The sequence below is a fragment of the Sinocyclocheilus rhinocerous genome, unplaced genomic scaffold, assembly GCF_001515625.1.
Source record: "Sinocyclocheilus rhinocerous isolate Xijiao unplaced genomic scaffold, SAMN03320098_v1.1 scaffold603, whole genome shotgun sequence".
Lineage (NCBI taxonomy): Eukaryota > Metazoa > Chordata > Actinopteri > Cypriniformes > Cyprinidae > Sinocyclocheilus > Sinocyclocheilus rhinocerous.
Genome location: NW_015656630.1, coordinates 1,486,358 through 1,497,622, shown reverse-complemented (window position 1 = coordinate 1,497,622; position 11,265 = coordinate 1,486,358). Strand labels below are relative to the sequence as shown.

General features: G+C 36.1%; 1 protein-coding gene across 5 annotated transcripts in view; it reads left to right on the top strand.

The window, feature by feature from the left end:
* The first annotated feature begins 4,212 nt into the window (after positions 1-4,212).
* LOC107720662 (high affinity cationic amino acid transporter 1-like) overlaps positions 4,213-11,265 on the top strand; it is a 29,236-nt gene continuing 22,183 nt past the window's right edge. For 3 of the 5 annotated variants that reach the window (XM_016528436.1, XM_016528434.1, XM_016528431.1), the window contains exon 1: positions 4,214-4,383. The gene's annotated coding sequence lies outside the window, so the exon portion shown is untranslated. Of the gene's footprint in view, positions 4,384-5,503; positions 5,675-11,265 lie in introns of those variants that run through there. The other 2 variants (XM_016528435.1, XM_016528432.1) reach the window with 2 other exon arrangements.

Sequence of the window (11,265 nt, the reverse complement as noted above, 5' to 3'; positions counted from 1 at the left end):
CTTGATATACAGTTGGGTTTAAAAGTATATTGGAAATTTGGGATTTCAAATATAGGCTAGTTTTCTGCTTTAGTAAAACAAAAAACTGTAGTAATTGTGACTTTACACTTCACAGCTGCATTATAAAATATCACAATTGCAATTTAATTTCTTTAAAGGTATAGTTCTCATAATTGCAACTTTGTATCATGTAGTGTGACTTATTTATTGTAATTGCAACTTGTAATTATGACTTAATATCTCACAATGTCACTTTCTTATTTTTTTCTCACAAGTACATTACTTTTTTACTCTTATTGTGGAAACAGGCTTCCATTTTAATTACACTAGTCCATATGACTGTAAAGATTTAAGCATACCATTGTTTTTACATGCAGTTAAGAATTTGCATATAAAACACTTCATAGTTATGTCAACAGTTTCCTCCGGTGGCTATTTAGCTGTGCTTTAGCCTGAGGTACAAAGTGATATATACTCAGATGGATTCTATAGAAACATTTATTTAAACCCAAGCCAGAGAGCACAGCAGCATGTCAGTTTTTGGTTTTTATTAATATGCAACTGTATTCTCCCCTAGCGGTTTTTCATTCGTTTTAGGGCCAGTCACTGAAGGTATGGAGGCTCCTATTGTTTCTGGCTGGGAGTCTATGGCAGCCTATAAACCCTTCCCTTTGGAGGGAAATGTGGAACATTAAGAAGTGAGAGTCTAAACTTGTCTGGTCTGGTCTTGATTTCAAACCCGTTAGTGCCACCCTCTGCTCTTGAACCATGTGGTCTAGAAGCATTTTTTTTTTCTTTTGATATCTTGGTTCATTTTAAATCACATGCATATGGATGCCAATTTCTAATAGATAAACCGTCTTTATGATAAGTTAAAATTATGAGATACTAAAGGTGTGGTTACATAAAGGCGGTTGACATTAAATGATGAAAAAATATGAAAAGACTTGTGTCGGAATTATGACTCGTCATAATTTTGTCTTGTCATACTGACTTCTCAAAATTGTGACTTTTTATCTCATAATTATGACTCCTAATTAGACACCATCTCATGTTTTACTTTGTCATAATTGATTTACCAAAGCAAGATTATTTTCTTAAGTGGAAATACATGCATACCTTATTGTGCCGGAGTAGATTTTCTGAAATTTCTAATTTTGATGAAATTCCAAACCATCCTTGAGTGTTTATGGAATCTTTACCTAATTTAGCCTAGATTATATTTATCATGTCCGCCATTTCCCCAACAAATAATAGCCTATCAATTTCTTCACCCAGGTGGTATTTGCTTTTAATATGTGACCCTGGACCACAAAACCAGTCTTAAGTCGCTGGGGTATATTTTTAGCAATAGCCAAAAAAACATTGTATTACCGTAAATATATCAAAACTTAATTTTTGATTAGTAATATGCATTGCTAAGAACTTCATTTTGATAACTCTAAAGGCGATTTTCTCAATATTTTGTTTTTTTGCACTCTCTGATTCCAGATATTCAAATAGTTGTATCTCGGCCAAATATTGTCCTATCATAACAAACCATACATCAATGGAAAGCTTATTTATTCAGAATAAATCTCAATTTCAAAAAATTGACCCTTATGACTGGTTTTGGGGTCCAGGGTCACATATATTTCTGGGTCATTCCTAGCATTTGGTGCCATTTGAGTCCCCATGAATTTTTCTTTTATGCCAAAAATCATTAGGATATTAAGTAAAGATCATGTTCCATGAAGATATTTTGTAAATTTTCTACCGTAAATATATGAAAACTTAATTTTTGATTAGTAATATGCATTGCTAAGAACTTCATTTGGATAACTCTAAAGGCGATTTTCTCAGTATTTTGTTTTTTTGCACTCTCTGATTCCAGCTATTCAAATAGTTGTATCTCGGCCAAATATTGTCCTATCATAACAAACCATACATCAATGGAAAGCTTATTTATTCAGAATAAATCTCAATTTCAAAAAATTGACCCTTATGACTGGTTTTGGGGTCCAGGGTCACATATATTTCTGGGTCATTCCTAGCATTTGGTGCCATTTGAGTCCCCATGATATAATGTGGTATATTTTCTGTAAAAATGGGCTAATACTTGTTTCTAAATGCTCATCTTACAAAGTTACTACTCCTCTACCATAGAACACAATAAATATGTACCCAAAATTAATTAATAAAAAAAATATTGCTCCTATTTTAGTGCAAGAAGGCTAAACTGTCATGTCCCCAAGTAAGCTTTCATAACTTCAGCCACAAATATAAGTAATAAAATCAAATTCCAAAATTTTCAATATTGTTGAATATTCTTATTTATAATACTCCTCAACAAAATATATTTTTTGTTATTTATATATTTTTAGTGCTTAAAGTCTTTAAAACATGTGTCCCTGAATTGAATGTCCCCCCTGTTACTCTGATGAAAAGTCCTCCTTAACACAGCCCTTGAATGTTTAATAACATGACTCTCAGGAAGTATAACATTTTTTGGTGGCAAACTATATACAAGAAGCAGAGTAAGTAACACTCTTTAATTCACCCTTTTTTCAGTGTTTTAGAATTCACTGATGTGGTAAAGCATAACATGTCCACTCTGTTATGCTTATTTCTAGTGGAAACTGATAATTTTTTTGTAATTTTGAAAATATAGTTGTTAAACAGGTTAAAAATCTTCCTCAGTGATCACTACGCACTAGCTTGTTGTTCATCAAATGAATAGCAATGGCTGACTTAAGCATAAAATGTCCCTCCTGTTACTGTCCACCCTGTTACTGTTTTGCATTATAACAGGGTGGACATATTGTAACATTTGATGTAAAAATTACATAAGTGTTTAATGCATGTATTGGTACTTATAATTAATTTATTATGCATTTAAAAGAAATAGTTGCTTAAAAAGTATGCATGTATTTGTCAGGAAATGGTGCTGTCTGCTGCAGAAAAGTAGTGACGCTACATGGCTTGTTGTGATGCAGACCCTGAAAGAAGGCAAATATACCTCAATGAAAAGAAGGAGAGGTGGAGAAAGGACATAAAGGAAGGAAGAAAAAAAGTGTTAGAACTCAGCTTTGTTGATTAGGTAGAAACTGTAATAAATTATCTTGATTTTGCCATTACAATGTGTGTGTGTGTGTGTGTGTTTACTGGTATTCCCTGCGTTTTGGGGTCCAAATGTCCCCACAGGAACAGTAAACTTTGATCTTGTGGGGACATTTATTTGGTTCCCATGAGGAAAAAAGCTTATAATCTGTCATACAGAATGAAGCGTTCTGAAAACCTAAAATAGTAGTTTTGTGTTTAGAAATTCTAAGAGGTAGATTTAGGGTAAGGGGATAGAAAATACAATTTGTACAGAAGAAAAACCATTACGCCTATGTCATTAACCCATAACGATATAAATACTATGTTGACATATACTGTTGTTCAGTGGTGTAATGTCCACCCTGTTATGTCCTGTCCACCCTGTTACCTCTGTTTTTTTTATATATTAATAAAATAAGTACTACAAATGTTATGCATATCTTTCTGGTTACTTGTAGGGAATTAAATGGTCAAATTAAATAATTTAGAATGGTGCCGAAATTCTATTGAAATGTCTTTTTATTCTAAAAGAAATGTGCTGAAATAAAACTGCCTTAAAATACAACCTTTTTCAAGAGTTACTGATTATGTATTGTTGAAATACATTTGCAGTGTAAAGAGAGGGACATTTTAGCTCTTGGAAAATGTAAATATTACAATAACTGTGCATTCAAAACACTTGAGATGTAATTGAGATGAGATTGTCCTGTAACAGGGTGGACATTTAGCCCTTGCACGTGTGAACAATTTCGTGAAAAAATATTAAAGAATATCCTGAGCTGGACCCATATATTTTTCTCATAGTTTAACATGTCCTTCTTCAGATTAAATGATTACATCATGGAAATGTAAACATTTTTTGATAGAAAGTTACCAAGCTGAAATGGCACCCAATAGCAAGAATGACCCTTCTCTGGATTGAATAATTTTTGGATCAAGGTTTTATTTTAGGCTACAACTTCCTCTTCCTTCCGTAAATTATGTTGATTGTATTTGATTTAAAGACTTTCTTTTTATTGCTTTGAAGATGTAAACCTAAATTTGACTCTTTGCATGCCAGTTTCTCTCAGCTAATAGTAAAAGTCGGGAGGAGCATGTACAAAACCACAGTGAAACCTGATCCATGTAGCCTACCTTACACGTCGCAAATGACCACACACACTACACACCACCTGTCAGGAGACTCAGAGCCCACATAACCACAGACGCCTGAGCTGGAGGACACACACAATCTGAGGGAAGTTTTCCTGCAACACAAGTATCAGTGGATCCAGTGTGCTCTGCTCTGAAACCAGCTGCAAGGTAAGACCAACATCTGTTACAGTCAACCCGGTTGCTTTCCCATCTACGGCGTTTTCCAAAACGTCCATCAGTTAATATAGGCAACTCTTACTTTAGTTATTGTTGCAAATCAATCAATGTGAAACTGGCGCGAACGGCCAGCACTGGTGGTTAAGTTCACTGCAGACGCTCCGTTATCGAGGCAGGAAAACGTGGGACGAGGCGCACGGGGTCTCCCGCCTTGTAATGTGGTCTATCCTGCAGGGGAAAAGAGGGGTAGCTGCGGACATTAAAATGTTTTGAGGTTTATGAAAACTGCCGCTGCTTAAGCCTGTGGTTTGGTGTGAGACGCTCGCCTGCAACTTCGTTGTTTAGTGAGCGTTCTGGTTTAGTCGCGTCGAGCGCGTGCAGTATGAATGTGGCCTTATGCGCGTTTAATGGTAATTTATTTTGACCATTATTATTTTGTCGTTGCGCATGTCGTCTGCTTTTTTTCTGCCAGTTTATACATTTTTTTTATTTACTTATTTAAAAAAAATCGTAGCAATATTCTTCTGTACAGTGAAATACCAAAGAAACAAAATAAACTAGAAATTAATTTTAATGCGTTAGGTACGAATGTTCGTAAATGTAAATAATGAAACGGTACATTTGCAAATAAAAACAAAATAGACTTTAAATGTGATAAAGTAATAAAAAAAATAACAGAATACATTAGAAAATATCATTGTTATGCTTAGCATTAGGCCACAGGTTAAATAATGCAATGATTTTAAATGGTCTGCAGATAAATCTTTTTATATTTTTCTCATAGTTTAACATGTCCTTCTTCAGATTAAATGATTACATCATGGAAATGTAAACATTTTTTGATAGAAAGTTACCAAGCTGAAATGGCACCCAATAGCAAGAATGACCCTTCTCTGGATTGAATAATTTTTGGATCAAGGTTTTATTTTAGGCTACAACTTCCTCTTCCTTCCGTAAATTATGTTGATTGTATTTGATTTAAAGACTTTCTTTTTATTGCTTTGAAGATGTAAACCTAAATTTGACTCTTTGCATGCCAGTTTCTCTCAGCTAATAGTAAAAGTCGGGAGGAGCATGTACAAAACCGCAGTGAAACCTGATCCATGTAGCCTACCTTACACGTCGCAAATGACCACACACACTACACACCACCTGTCAGGAGACTCAGAGCCCACATAACCACAGACGCCTGAGCTGGAGGACACACACAATCTGAGGGAAGTTTTCCTGCAACACAAGTATCAGTGGATCCAGTGTGCTCTGCTCTGAAACCAGCTGCAAGGTAAGACCAACATCTGTTACAGTCAACCCGGTTGCTTTCCCATCTACGGCGTTTTCCAAAACGTCCATCAGTTAATATAGGCTACTCTTACTTTAGTTATTGTTGCAAATCAATCAATGTGAAACTGGCGCGAACGGCCAGCACTGGTGGTTAAGTTCACTGCAGGCGCTCCGTTATCGGGGCAGGAAAACGTGGGACGAGGCGCACGGGGTCTCCCGCCTTGTAATGTGGTCTATCCTGCAGGGGAAAAGAGGGGTAGCTGCGGACATTAAAATGTTTTGAGGTTTATGAAAACTGCCGCTGCTTAAGCCTGTGGTTTGGTGTGAGACGCTCGCCTGCAACTTCGTTGTTTAGTGAGCGTTCTGGTTTAGTCGCGTCGAGCGCGTGCAGTATGAATGTGGCGTTATGCGCGTTTAATGGTAATTTATTTTGACCATTATTATTTTGTCGTTGCGCATGTCGTCTGCTTTTTTCTGCCAGTTTATACATTTTTTTATTTACTTATTTTAAAAAAATCGTAGCAATATTCTTCTGTACAGTGAAATACCAAAGAAACAAAATAAACTAGAAATTAATTTTAATGCGTTAGGTACGAATGTTCGTAAATGTAAATAATGAAACGGTACATTTGCAAATAAAAACAAAATAGACTTTAAATGTGATAAAGTAATAAAAAAAATAACAGAATACATTAGAAAATATCATTGTTATGCTTAGCATTAGGCCACAGGTTAAATAATGCAATGATTTTAAATGGTCTGCAGATAAATCTTTTTCTATTTATAAGTAAGCTGGAGTCTGTTCTTCTAGTAAGAGTAAACTGATCTAAAAGAGAGAGCCGCGTCACCTCATGCCATAAGAGTTGCAATAGCGTGTCTAAATTTATTTATTACTAGTAGTATCAGAATGATTTTTTTTTAAACAGACAGTCACTAAGTTTCTAATTTTGTTCAGTTCGTAAAAATTAATTCTGAGGGACATATACCTTTTTTACAGTGCTGAAAATAATATAATATTATAATATCATTTTAAATGATTACATACTTTATTATATTATAAATGTTAATAACGTTTTTTTTTTAATTGCAATCATGGAAAACCTTATTCCATCAACACTCACTAACACATGTCATACCATGGTCCATGAGCTCTATTTATATGTAAACAATTCAAAGGAGCTGCCACTAGGAGAAGTTTTCTGTTGAATGGGGCCAGTAGGGGGTCTTTATTTACTACAGCGGAGTCACTGTATGTGAAATGTCCCTTCCTTAGACCAGATGCTTTATCTTTTAATGCTCCACACTGTTTCAGTAAATCCTCTGATAGCTGCTTGTAGGTCAGAGGAATTTTGTTTTATGATTTTTGTTTAACTGTAGAATGGCTGTAGAATGTTTCCATATTATATAGATGACAGTCAAGGGCATCATACAAAACAGCTCTGATCTTTGACCATTTACACTTTTATTTATTGGGTTTTTATGCTATAAATAGAGATACTACCCTAAAATATTTACACATGTGGGTGTGTGTCTGTCAATGAATCCCAAACTCAGTGTTGTTGACCCTTATAATATTATTACAGTCCTGGAAATACTTTTTTTTGTGATGGCGCAATGTGAAGTTGAACATAATACCTAGAATTCTACTTTTTTTTTTTTTTCAAACCCAAAGTAATCAGGGGGAAAAAACAGTTTCAAAGCAGTTTAATTTTATTTCATGAGATTTACTGGATCATGATAAAAATAGTAGGAAATAGTAGGAAGTTCATCCTGCAGGTCTGTGTTGTGTAAACTGATTAGTTTGCACGTTTCTCATAATTGGTCACATGCATCTATCTACATCCCCATCACATAACATGCTACCTGACACCCCTCATATGAGACGTGCTAAAAACAAGCCTCAACACATCTCTGAGTGGTGGCCTAGTGGTTTAGAACCTGGGCTGCTGTCATAAAGGTTGCAGGTTGAGTCCCAGACATGTAATTAAAAATGAATGTGAGTCATTAACTCGCCATCAGCCAATTAGAGTGTCTGTCAGCAAGCGTTTATAACTTTAGATCCATTAGAGGCATTAAAATGCATAAGAAATGGTTATAAACTAACCATTAGATTGTCAACATTTATGTCAATGTTGATGTTAGACTGATAAATCTGTGGAAAAGGCATTCATCTGAAATTGATTAAAATTCTCAGAGGCACCCCTTTGACGCAATTGCAGTGTCTAAATAGCAAGAAATTATATCGCAGTTTCAAGATCTGAACCACAAATACAATAAATAAAATTGCATTTAAGCAAATTAATGTGTTTTGTATAAAGCATTGCAATAAGGTGTTCAGATGTTGTTATTGCTGAGGAGGGACCAGGAACAAATAACATTCATTATTTCTTAATTTATGTGAGCTTGTGCTGACAGACACTGGCACACATTCAAGCACTGTTCCTCTATATCAGTTTTAGTAACTTGGTTTTGGGTGTTGCGCAATAGCGGGCCTCTTATTTTTGAGACCCCAGGCAGTCAAAATTAGTATCACCATCCAGTTTTTGATTAATCATCAGTAATGCATGCATTCATTTCCTTAAAATTTACAAGGTACAATGATTTAGCTATTTAATACATTTTTTGAATAATTAACTTTACCATTTATTTAATTTACTAAAGGATTTCACTTAAACATTTATTTATTCCATAAACCATTTTGATTTTGTCAATGTTAAATCTAGTCATTAACATTGCCAATTCATGGTGTTAGACTGAAAAGTAAACATAGCTGAATAAGAGAAAGTTTGACAACAAAAATGTCATATTGACTGGTTTTTGTGCAATGATTATTAGGTCAAAAGTGCAATTATTATTTTATTTTATTTTATTTTCTTTGTGTGTCTGTCCTCTTCAACCTATGATTTAGAGTATCTTGCATGTCTCTTTAGTGGGAAGGTCAATGCAGTGTCACTGATTGAGAAATTGTTTGGCTCCCAATGACAGAAAGCTGAGACTCTGTCCACTTTGGCTACCCTCCTGTCTCATGTGTATCGTCCGTTTGAAATTATCATGCGTCTTTGTCTGGAGGAAGACACACTGATTGAATTGTTTTAAACCGTTGAGTGAAGCTTCTTCGTGTTGCCAGTATAAACAACTAAGGCATAAGACGTTAAGATGTACTTCCTGGTCAGGTATAAACTGGGTCCTGCAAGCCTACGTGCGTCCATTTATAAAGCATGTTTTCTTATAATATTGAGTTACTCAAGTGAAAGAGTCTTGTGGTATCTTGACACGCTTGTGGATTTGTTCATAACTGAACTTGTTTTCGTGTTCTTACAGAGGTCAGACAGAGGGAGTTTTGTCAGACCGTCGGCTGGCTGCAAGCATGTCCTAAATTAGTTTTTAGACATTCCTGCCAAAAACCAAAACTGAAGAATGTTTGTCACATACATTCCAACATAAAATCACAGTCACAAGTTTCTAGGCAAAGGGTAGTCGGATGGTGCCAGGTACATTGTGCCCACTCTAAACACGCTCATGTGACTGGATAGACGTTGGCAAAAACACGTCAACAAAACATGAGTCTGTTTTCTTTCTGGATGGACACTGTGCCCTTGACCCTGTTTCCTTTCTCGCTGTTTCTAGAAGGGACTTGTGGTTGTTATGATACACTAAACGTTTGTGACGTCGCTACTCAAGCCCATATTGATGCTAGCGTAAGATCTTGTAGATAATACAGTAATAAGATTTTCTGACTTTATTGAAGTACTGATGTGGTTTAAAGCGAATTAAAAAGGCACAAGCGTCCCAAGGCCAAAATTTCACAGCACTGCGCTGCACGTTGAACACCATAACAGAAAGTCACCTACTTATTGGTGCCCAGGCAACACACCCCTGCTCAACCCACCTGCTTAATTTAGTCCGATAAATTGCATGTATGTGTCTATGATCACCTCGCCGGTTCTGACTGAGCTGGAATGTCAATCGATGACACCGTTAACCTTAGCCAACCCTGCTGTCAGATGAAGCTATCAGGATTTATTTAGATGTGATTTTCCATTCTGTTTCCTGCAGACTGAGTGCTGCAAACACACATGACTGTCATGTGGATGATGCAGTTCAAGAAGAATGTTAATGGAGATCTTGGTTGTGTTTTATTTAAATTTGAATTTTGTCTCAGATGTTTCTCTTGAAATCCATGGGAGAAATAAAAGATTAAGAATTTGTTCAGTAAAATGAAGAATTTGTTTCCTTGGTTTATTAAAGGGTTAGTTCAATCAAAAATGAAAATTCTGCCATTAATTACTCACCCTCATGTCGTTCCAAACCCGTAAGACCTTCGTTCATCTTCAGAACACAAATTAAGATATTTTTGATGAAATCTGAAAGCCATTTTGTTACCGTCTTCCGCCATTTTGGAGAGTACCCCAAAACTTAATCGGCGTTGTTTACGTTCAGCATGTGCGCGCTTTCTACTGAATGTAAACAATGCTGATTACATTGATTACGTTCTGGGGTACTCTCCAAAATGGCGGAAGACGGTAACTCGGGGAGAAGAATTGTTAAATAAATTATGTTATTATTGTTTTCTTTGAACACAAAAAAGTATTCTCGTAGCTTCATAAAATTACAGTTGAACCCCTGATGTCACATGAACTATTTTACCGATGTCCTTGCTGTATACGTTTCTGTGCGTTGATCGTGATAGTATCCTTGCTGTCTATGGATGGATCAAAGAGCTCTCAGATTTCATCAAAAATATCTTAATTTGTGTTTCGAAGATAAACGAAGGTCTTACGGGTTTGGAACGTCATGAGGGTGAGTAATTAATAACAGAATTTTCATTTTTGGGTGAACTAACCCTTTAATTCGCTTCCCTTATTTTAGTTAAATGCCGTTTTCTCCATGTGCTCTCTCTCTCAAAAAAATTGAGGTAGCCTATTAGAGATCTTATTATGAGATGTTTGTGAGTAAACACCTCAGTTTCATGATGTAATGGAGTATCTGTAACATAAATTGTTTACAGTTGTGGTGTTGGTCTTTATGTGAGACATCTTGAAATCGTATAAATCTCTTCCAAAATACCTTCATAGCATTTGTGGTCTTTCAGCATTCCTACAGCATGGCATAGCCATAGAGGCAGACCTTTCAACATGTCTGATGTCACACCAGTAGAGCAGTTTAGACCAGCTCACTCAGGGAATGCTGGGATATCTGATAGAGGTCCAACTGGACAGCAGACCTTCAGGAACAGCGTGTGCTTGGGCACTGATTCACCTCAGGAGAGAAACCCAAATATAGGAATCACTTTTTGTTGAAAGTTATTAATGTGTGTGCATCTTAACAAAACAATTAAAGTTGAAAATTGATTTTTATTGAAATTTTTACTACCACGTGGGTAACGCAAAGAAAACAAAAATAACGACTTTATTCCACATTTTCGTCTCTACTGCATTACTTTGGACGCGTGTTCACGACAGTACCATGACGGGAGCGTGTGGCGGCGCCGGCGCTGACCCAGATCTGGCGTAATGACATCATCACGCCGGATCTGGGTCAGCGACGGGCGCCGCCACACGCTCGCGTCATGGTACTGTCGTGAACGCGCGT